The sequence below is a fragment of the Cibotium barometz genome, chromosome 3, assembly GCF_041138505.1.
Source record: "Cibotium barometz isolate CiBa-2024 chromosome 3, ASM4113850v1, whole genome shotgun sequence".
Classification (NCBI taxonomy): domain Eukaryota; kingdom Viridiplantae; phylum Streptophyta; class Polypodiopsida; order Cyatheales; family Cibotiaceae; genus Cibotium; species Cibotium barometz.
Genome location: NC_141048.1, coordinates 49,845,554 through 49,856,556, shown reverse-complemented (window position 1 = coordinate 49,856,556; position 11,003 = coordinate 49,845,554). Strand labels below are relative to the sequence as shown.

Sequence of the window (11,003 nt, the reverse complement as noted above, 5' to 3'; positions counted from 1 at the left end):
TTCCCACTGCAGCAGCTTTAGCTTTTCTAGGGAGGACAACGATAGCAAACATGATTTTATAACTTATATAAAGAATAATATAGCATGTGAATAATAATGACCAGTCTAATGATGTTTGAGAGGCTTTCCTCTTTTTGGGGGAGGTGGTAAAGAAGTCCCGAGTGACACCAACTTTGGTTGAAACGTGGCGCATGCGTATATAAGGAGACCACAAATTCTATTAGACCGGGAATGTACGCACGATGTGCATGTTACTGGGCGCGAGAGAGACAAGGGCAAAGGTTGTGTTTGAAGCGGAACTAGAATATTAGTCGGATATCAGTCGTGAGACTTCGTGACAAAGTTCGATTGTGCACACCAACCAGTTCATGAGGATCTGCTAGACTTCGGTCTGCAGCCGTCGTCCAGTAAGTCCTCAGTACGAGCACGTTAATCTCTCTGTATGATTTATATACCATACTATTGTATGGTTATATATGTGTATAATTATATCCTAACGCAAGAACATAAATAATAAAGTCACATATATTGAATTTAGTCCAAAATCGATATAGTATAGTTCGCATAATTTATACACTTTCTCCACACAAATTATATCGAGAGAACATTTTATTGGTGGCCATAATATTATATTATATTTATATTTATATAATATTGACAGCAGCACTAGTTGTGTGATGGAATCGCAGGCGTCCTCTCAGGAAAACGGAGGCACTAGTAGTACTGACTAGTCGTAGGCAAGACTAGTAATTGGGAGGCCTGCTGCTAGCGCATTATAAAAGCAAGCAGCGCTGCGCCCCTCTAATACAGCACAGCCAGCCATATCACAATTAAGCCACCCCCTTGGGCTGAGCTACACACAGCGAGCGCAGTACTGTCCGAAATTATAGTAGCCTCTGCCTGCTCTGCTCGTCTCGTCTCCTGCGCTAGCTAGCTCGCCGCCGCCATGCCGATCTCCACCACCAATGGCGCCGCATGCAAAGCCAAATTAGCCAAAGCCCAAGCCGATGGCCCTGCCAGCGTGCTCGCCATGGGCAGCGCCACCCCTCCGCACCTCTTCAAGCAGCACGAGTACCCGGACTTCTACTTCAACGTCACCAACAGCAACCACATGACCGACCTCAAGCAAAAGTTCCAGCGCATTTGTAAGCCCCCTCATATATACTAATATATATAATTGCAATAATACTGTATAATAATAGGCAGGTGAGACGCAACTCCAAGCTAACGTTGCTCTCCTCTGTACGTACGTACTACTGCAGGTGACAGATCAGGCATCCAGAAGAGGCACATGTACCTGAACGAGGAGATTCTGCGGGCCAACCCGAGCATGTGCGACTTCTGGGGCCAGTCCTTGGATGCGAGGCAAGAGCACATGGTGGAGGAGATACCCAGGCTTGGTGGGGAAGCTGCCCTCAAGGCGTTGGAGGAGTGGGGCCGCCCCAAGTCCTGCATCACCCACCTTGTCTTCTGCTCAACGGGCGGCATGGACTTGCCCGGGGCGGACTGGGCTCTCACCAAGCGTCTGGGTTTGCGCCACAATATCAAGAGGCTGATGCTGTACTCGCAGGGCTGCTTTGGTGGAGGCACGGCCCTCCGCATGGCCACGGAGCTGGCCGAGAACAACAAGGGCGCACGCGTGCTAGTGGTCTGCAGTGAGATCACCGTGGTGACCTTTCGTGGGCCTAATGAGACCCATATCGACAGCCTTGTGGGTCAGGCTTTGTTCAGCGACGGTGCCTCCGCCCTCATCGTCGGCTCCGACCCCATCGCTCACGTGGAGAAGCCCTGGTTTCAGGTTCACTGGACCGGCTCCTACATCTTGCCCGACAGTGATGGTGCCATCCAAGGCCACTGGAAGCAAATCGGCCTCACATTCCACCTCCACAAAACCGTTCCACAGCTTGTCTCTCAGAACCTGCCTGCCGTCTTGCAAGATGCCCTGGATAATGTCCATGATGATGATGGCCATGCCCCTAGTCCCAATGACATCTTCTGGATCACGCACCCAGGTGGCCCCGCCATTCTAAACCAAATGGAGCAGGCACTCAAGCTCAAACCCGAGAAACTCGCAGCCACTAGACAAGTGCTCGCTGAATACGGCAACATGTCCAGCGCTTGTGTTTTCTTCATCATGGAGCAGATGCGGCGCAACTCTCTGGAAAAGAAGCTCGCCACTTCTGGCGAGGGCTTCGATTGGGGGGTGCTCGTCAGCTTTGGCCCGGGTGTGACTTGCGAGGCTCTTCTCCTTAAGAGCCTCCCCCTTGCTTAAACTACTCGGCTAGAAGTGAAAATATGAGAGGATTTTACCCTAGGAAGATTCAGGCCAAGGCACCTTCATTCATTCTAGTTTTCCTTAAATAAAGATACAACTAGAAAGGCTATGGCATGTGGGCACTCGTAGAGTTGGTTGGGTCTATTGCAAGATGATGATTAGTAGCGTGTGTGGTTCATCTTCTTGGCATTTCTACGTTCTTTCCGGCCCATGATAACATGTCTTTTTCTTGCCATTTCTACTAAGTCTCTATATGCGTGCCCTCTTATCATATAAGAGACATATTGAATTTCATAATTATAAAATTTCTTGTTTTTAGTATTTACCTCATGGAGATGCTATGAATTTTGTGAAGAAGGATTAATATTATCATGACAAAGAGAGAGAGAAAGAGAGAGAGAGAGAGAGAGAGAGAGAGCATGCCGTGTCACGAGCATCAATATAGAATCCATTTTCCTTCGCTAAAGTCATATTATCTAGGTTGAGATGTCCTAAAATCTTGAGCACACGGCAGTGGCCACTCTCTTGCTTTGAACGCTATTCCTTTGCCATGCTACATCTTATAGTATTTGTAATAACACGCCCAATTAATTTACACTCATCTTTCTCATCTTTCTCTTCTTTCTTCTTTTTCTTTACATTCAGAGAGGAAGAAGAATATAAGATTTTATGTTTCTTCTACCGCGACTTCTCATCAAGAATAAGATAATAAGACAGAAAAAAAACAAGAAAAGAGAAACTTACCAATGGATAAAGAGATATTGTTGGACAATAAACACACTTAGAACCTTATTTTTTAGAAAAAAAAAATAAAGCCTAACAGAAAAGATAGAAGCTTAAACCAAAAATATAATTTACTTGATGAGATTGTTTCTTATTGTGTAAATAACTTCAAGTATATAATTGAGAGATGAATGGTGTTGCATAGAGGAATAATTGATACATTTTACAAATTGCTAAAGCCATGTTGGAACAAAAATGTATGCTCATTATTGGGCAAAAGCTTGCAATTATGCTGTGTTTGACTTATGAATGTGATGTTGAAGATATAGAATGATGGAGATCAAGCTGTATAGGTACCAAGAAGAGGGTCACTCATTCAGAGGTTAACTTATGATACCTTTCTATCTCCACATTACGCTTTTATAGTAGCTATATCATAATGGAATGAACTTGAAGCGAGTATCCTTGTCGGCAGATATAGTAGCTTCCTTTAGAAACATTTTTCAATAGGCTTTCAAGGAGAGTGGAACTTCGACAAGCAGTTGAGATTTAGTACTTAAAGAGGCATAATCTTGAGAGCAAGGTAAGATTTTAATGATAAGTTCCATTCCATTCTTTCCTATCTATGAATGAGTAGAGTTTTACATAGGTATAAAGGGGGACTCAAACATAGGTTTACTTGACTAAAGTGTGCTAGTGGTTGGTTAAATCATAGGCTTCTTTAACTATTTGCTTACCTTTTCCATATTGAAGAACAAAGGGCTGGTTCCTCCTCTATACTTGTCATTGTGCTCCTATTTTGAATCTCTGCGCATGATAATGTTTATTTTCTAGTTTCTTTATGGTGCTCCAGTAAAACTTTAACATCTTGAAGATCTTTGTAAATACCTTAACATAAAAGAAAAGCTGGCTTCAAAAAATGCACTTTCTTCACACATGCAAGTGTGGGCTTCCAAAAACATACCTCCCTCTCGCAAACCTATGTGGGCACATTAATCTTGATCAAAACTTTTGCAAGGAAACTTTCGTTTTACCAACCTTGAGAGAATTTATGACATCAACAATTCACTCAATTATAGACACAAAAATTCATGTATTGAAAAAACTTATTTTACATGTGCATCCCCTTTAAAACTTTTTTGTTCGCTGAGAAAACTTCATCACTTCATGATTTTGCACACTATATATACTACTCATAACATTATCGATTAGACATCTTAGCCAAAACATGCACTTATAAATTATCTATAAAGATTTTGTTTATGCATCATAGCAACGCCCTCTTATACCATGAAGGTGTTTAAGCCTTATTTATCCCAAATATTAAGCATAGGTTAGAATTTATCTTTGTTTCAAACATTCGTTTGGATTTTGTAACATCAAATGAAAGCTTGATCTTGGTAATGGCTATAAAGCAAACACAATGGTTCACACCATTTTATTGGATGTTTTGAAGTGGGGTTGACTACTCGTTTACATCAACAAGGTTCTTTAAAAGGCATGCTTGGTCTTAGGATCATCTAGTGGTGTACAAATCATGCAAAGTGCTGCTCTCCCTCAATCTATTGTGCACATTGCTCAATGTTAATGAAACAAGTAATAAGCCTTATAAGGCTTTACAAAATCATGTTTAATATCTAGTCTTGAGATCTTAGCTACCAACCCTTATCACAAAAAACATGTGATTGTCTTCATCGTAGTAGATTATGCTTTGAGCATAGTGTAGTTTTCACAGGTTTAATTAAAAACTAATAATGAAAATAAAAATTAAAGGGTAGGAACTTGGGTAAACGAAAGACAAATTGTGTAATGGTTTAAATGCTATTAAACAAGGGAAAGGCTTTTATACCGAATTGATATAACACTAGTGTGGTGGATATGATCAATGAGGGGATGAAGAGACTAATGACTTGATTAATGAACGTGAAATGTGAACACTTTAATAAGAATCAAGCAAAGAACAACCTTTGTTTGCAATTACTTGTATTTATTTACAAAACAAAGGAGTAGCATTCATGTTGTTCAAACATTATTAGTTTTAACTTGATGGAGATGCTATGAATTTTGTGAAAAAGGATATTTCATAATATGACAGAGAGAGAGAGCCATGCCACTAGCATCAATATAAAATCCAATTGCCTTCGACAAAGTCATGTTATCTAGGTTGAGAGATCCTAAAACCTTGTGCACACGATGGTGGGCACTCTATTGAATTTAATGATATTCCTCCCAGTCTATGTCTTGTATTATTTATACTAACATGCCTACTTAATTTACTCTCCACTTCCTCTCCTTTCTTCGTTTTTAGTTACATATGGAGAGGAAAAGGAATAAAAAGATTTCATTTTTCTTCTACTTCGACTTCTCATCAAACATAAGGTAATATGACAAGGAGAGAAGAACAAAATAAGAATAAGAAAAGAGAAACCTATGTTCTTGTGAACATCTTCGCGCATGCATCCCTCAACTCAGCATAGTTAGAAAAATGGTCATCATCAAATTGCATGAGCCAATCCATTAGAATATCTTCAAAGGTGGTAGCAAATTGATCTCTCTTTAGATCCTTTAAGAGTTCTCTTATTGGCTTATAGACCTTCCATGCCTGCTCAAATGTATTTATGTGGATGTGAGGGTCATTTGACTTTGCACCCTTAATCATCGGGAAGTGATTATTTGTTCAAGTTTTTAGCTATTTTAAACCACACTTCGACCTTCCATGCCTGCTCAAATGTATTTATGTGGATGTGAGGGTCATTTGACTTTGCACCCTTAATCATCGGGAAGTGATTATTTGTTCAAGTTTTTAGCTATTTTAAACCACACTTCGACCTTTGTGCTTTGTCAAGTCAACACTTCTGTGAGTTTTTAGTGCCACTCATATCCTATTTCATCTAGTTTTCTCAACATTGTATTCAACTGCTTCTCCTCATAAAAACACTCCTAGTTTTGAGTTGTTGATGTCATTATCCTTTGTGCAAGTTGATGATGCCATTGAGAATCTGATTCTAATTCTGAAGTATCATTGGAGGTGCTCTTATCACACAAGTAAAGAATCATGTAATCTCAAACAAACATTCACACAATATAAATCTCTATCAATTAAAGCATCTCATCTCAAGCAATCACAATGTATGTTTCTATCTCAAGATTCTATTATCATTACCATGCTTAACAACATGGTTACTCATAATGATCAAAATCCAACCAATCTAGGGCTTTCTCCGATGCCTGTCCACCACCCAACCTCCACATTGGACATCTCAGCCATCCCGAGTATGTCTCTTTCTTAAGCTCGTCCTCTCTGGGATCTACCACATGGCTTCTAGAGGGCATAAATCTCGTTCTTTGTCTGACATTCCCTGTCTAAGGACGACCGGCATGCATATCAATCATTCATACACATGCATATCAATCCTTCATTTTTAAAAAAAAGCAATCACAAGTCATACTTACCATCTTACACTATCTCTAGTCCATAATCTTTTAAGGCATGCATATTCAAATCAATCAAAATCAACTTCAAGTATAAAACAAGCTTTTAATTCAAAAGTCCTTAACTTCTCTTAGTCTTTTAAGTCACACGAGAATCTTTATTTTTAACAAAATCAATTATCATGTTCTAACTAGCGAGATAATCTCTAGTCACTATAGCTAAGTCTTAACTATGCTTATGCATTAGTCCATCCGGTTTATGCGTTAGTCCATCCGATCAATATAGATAAGATAGTCAATCTGGATGGAAATTTCTAAGGCAAATCCTCACGTTTCTTTCGGAGAGTAATGCCTTCCAATTTATTTAGAATTACACAAAAGTCAAAACTACAAAGTTTTAGGACTTCTAGTTCTATATAAAACATATCTGAGTGATGGTTCTCTAAAAATATGTTCTAAGGTCTTATTGAGAGCATTCGAAATGGCCAAAGTTGTGTTTTCAGCATAAAACTATAAAAAACAACCAAGTGTTCCACTTTGTACTCGAATAACTCAAAAACGAAAGGGATTTGGCTTTCTAGCCTCTCATACGCTCTTGTAGAGTTTTTTGCCGTCTAAAACTTCTGTCTTTATGTCAAAATCTAATTCTAACCACACGGAAAGATAAATGCTTTGCAAAACAGTTCCTAATAAAAGTTATACCTAAAATTTTATCACACAAACTAGTCAAATACTCTATCTTCTAATTCTTTACCCCACCAAAACTATTTATTCCATGTGTATCATAGACCAAAGAAATCATGTATAATTAATAAAGTTAAGAATTGCTCATCATCATTAGGCACGCCCTATATCGACTCGGATTTATTTATTTCATATATCGAAAGAATTTGAAGAAAAATAATAAAAAGAGAGTTTGTGTACTTCCCTGATATATTTGAAGATGTCTTCATTAATTGGGAATCCATGTCTACTCTCAAGAAGTTGTGGAAGAGCTATTTGTCTCTTTATATTCTAATCCTCCATGACATATATGTTTGGGAGGTCGATGTGACTTATGAAACTCCTTCTACATCTACATGAGTTTTAGCAAATTTGTCAAATTTTCAACATGTACTCACTACCTTCATCACTTCTCAAGACTTTGAACTTATAAATAATAATAACATTAGTTTTTTATAAAAAATTTAAATTCAACAAACTTCTTAGAAGCTTCACTATTATGTTTAACGAATTAGATCCATAACGTCCTTGTGCAATCATGAATTGAGGTGATATAATACTGAGATCCACCAATGCTTGGCATTTTTTTTGGTTGGATCCCGTATATTTTTAAGCCTCAAATAATGAGAAGAAGTTTAGCCTTAATACTTCATTTAACTTCCAACAAACATGGACTGATAATGTTGGATAAGTCCTTGTCTTTGAAGTTAGCTGGTCCTTCTACCTTCATACATTTATATGACCCAATATCTTATGCCATTGCTCAAACTTTGGTAGACTATTGTTCTTTACATAAGAGCACACTTGTTCTTCTTCTTCAGAGGTGGTCTCATACTTCTTCTTCTTCATCTTCTTTTCCTCCTTATTAGAGTCACTATGTGACTAAGATTGTGTCTTGGTTCTTCTTGCCTTTCGTTCCTTTATCAACAAACCTGATGGTGTTCTTAATAAAATCTTCAAAGATCTTTGTAGGATTATATTGTTCCATTTTCTTGATGTCCTTGTCCCTCAGGCCATTGGTAGCAAATCATCTAAGGTTTTGCACCATTGGCGGGTTTTCCACTTTCTGGGCCTTTTCCTTGATTCGGTGTCATCATGGAAAGAGGGAATTTTTATAAGCTAAATTGATATAAAAATGTGACGGTCTCGAATGTAGCCATATCTTAATCGTATAACTTAATCTAAGAAAACATTGAAACTGACTTAATCGTTAGATTTCTACATAGCAATACAATCAAATCAATCCTCTCAAATAGAAAAATAAGCATGCATGCCATATCCAAGATTCTTATCACATAAGTAAAGAATCATGTAATCTCAAACAAACATTCACAGAATATAAATCTCTATCAATTAAAGCATCTCATCTCAATCAATCACAATGTGTTTCTATCTCAAGATTCTATCATCATTACCATGCTTGACAACATGGTTACTCATAATGACCAAAATCCAACCAATCTAGGGCTTTCTCCGATGCCTATCCACCCAACCTCCACACTAGACATCTCGGCCATTCCTGAGTATGCCTCTTTCTAAAACTCGTCCTCTCTAGGTTCTACCACATGGATTCCAAAGGGCATAAATCTCGTTCTCTGTCCGGCGTTCCCTATCTAAGGACGGCCAACATGCATATCAATCATTCATACACATGCATTTAAAAAAAGCAATCAGAAGTCATACTTACCATCTTACACTATCTCTAGTCCATAATCTTTTAAGGTATGCATATTTAAATCAATCAAAATCAACTTCAAGTATAAAACAAGCTTTTAATTCGAACAATCCTTAACTTCTCTTGGTCTTTTAAGTCACACAAGAATCTTTTTTTTAAACAAAATAAATTATCATGTTCTAACTAGCGAGATAATCTCTAGTCACTATAGCTAAGTCTTAACTATGCTTATGCATTACTCCATCCGGTTTATGCATTAGTCCATCCGATCACTATAGATAAGATAGTCAATCTTGTGGCAATTTCTAAGGCAAAGCAGCCTGACAACTTGTCTCTTTCGGAGAGTAATACCTTCCAATTTATTTAGAATTAGAGAAAAGTTGAAACTACAAAGTTTTAGGACTTCTAATTCTCTATAAAACATATCTCAGTGATGGTTCTCAAAAAATGAGTTCTAAGCATTCAAAATGGCCAAAGTTGTGTTTTCAGCATAAAACTATAAAAAACAGCCAAGTGCCCCACTTTGTACTCGAATAACTCAAAAACGAAAGGGATTTGGCTTTCTAGCCTCTCATACGCTCTTGTAGAGTTTTTTGCCGTCTAAAACTTTTGTCTTTATGTCAAAATTAATTCTAAACACACAAAAAGATAAATGCTTCACAAAACAGTTCCTAATAAAGGTTATACCTAAAATTTAGTCATAAACTAGTCAAATATTCTGTCTTCTAATTCTTTACCCCACCAAAACAAGTTATTCCATGAGTCTCATAGACCAAGATGATCATGTATAATTAATAAAATTAAGAATTACTCATCATTAAGCACGCCCTATATCGACTCGGATTCTCTCGTATACACTTATCGATTTATTTATTTCATATCAAAAGAATTTGAAGAAAAATAATAAAAAGAGAGTTTGTGTACTTCCGTGATTTATTTGAAGAAAAATAATAAAAAGAGAGTTTGTGTACTTCCCTGATATATTTGAAGATGTCTTGATTGATTGGGAATCCATGTCTACTCTCAAGAAGTTGTGGAAGAGCTGTTTGTAGATTTAGCAAGCCTCTTAGATCTGCTGTCAGGGGTGCAACGTGCAACAGGTATAACTTCATGCAGTAGAGTTATCAGAAACTTGTCGTGTGGGTACTTAAAATTACTAGAACATGTGTATTATACAACCTAGTGTGGGCAGAATTGTCAAAATTAGCTGTTTATGAAAGTCAACTCCAAAAATAGATCACGTTTTACGTTTTTATCAAATTTTGATTTGCATGTTCATCTACATACTTAAAGGCTTTCTTTACGCACACTAACTAATTGAAAACTCGATCTTGAATTCTCACTTAATTTTTAATACTTAGAATTTTTAATATTAAAAACTACTTTAAATTTGCTGGAATTCATTACCGAATCCCCGTTATGAAATCGTCCTCCTCGACGATAAAAACATCTTATTCTCAATCATTAGACCTTGAGAAATAGTTTTTTCTTATTCAACTATTATACTTGATATAGTACTTGAGAAGTCATATACCGTTATCTTTCAAGAAAAGTTTAATTTTGTCCTAAGATTTCTTCCAGTAGCCTTGGAATGAAGGACGTGCTTATCTAAGATCTTAACTTGATATAAAAGCTCTTAACCTGATTCTTCATTTCTTTCCTATCTATTCTTGGATAAAATCAACATATTCGGTATTCACTGCATCTATTAGACTCTCAATACTATAGCATTCTTTTCTCTCAGTATTATGCTCTCTTTCATTCATATCTCCCCGATAGATCTTATCTTGGATAAACGATTTAAAATGTTAAGCTAGTTATGTATACTAAACTCTAGTGTAAGAGCTTAGACTCTCAATACTATAGCATTCTTTTCTCTTAGTATTGTGCTCTCTTTCATTCATATCCCCAATAGATTTTATCTTGGATAAACGATTTAAAATGTTAAGCTAGTCATGTATACTAAACTCTAGTGTAAGAGCTTACTAGTCTTAATTCTATAAAATTTAACTCCAAATAAGAAACTAGATAAATCTTGATCCATTACACAAACATTAGGGGAAGGTTGAGGTCTATAGGGACCCTTTAAGCTACCATATTATGATTTTAATGACTTTTTGTTAAAATGTTAAGTTTCTTTGACTTTAGATGCCTTCTTATTCTTCAAATGGCTAG

The 11,003-nt window shown here is 37.2% G+C and overlaps 1 pseudogene; it reads left to right on the top strand.

Moving 5' to 3' along the window:
* Nucleotides 1–946: 946 nt before the first annotated feature.
* Nucleotides 947–2,375, top strand: LOC147640199 (chalcone synthase pseudogene; annotated as a pseudogene).
* The last annotated feature ends 8,628 nt before the right edge of the window (nucleotides 2,376–11,003 follow it).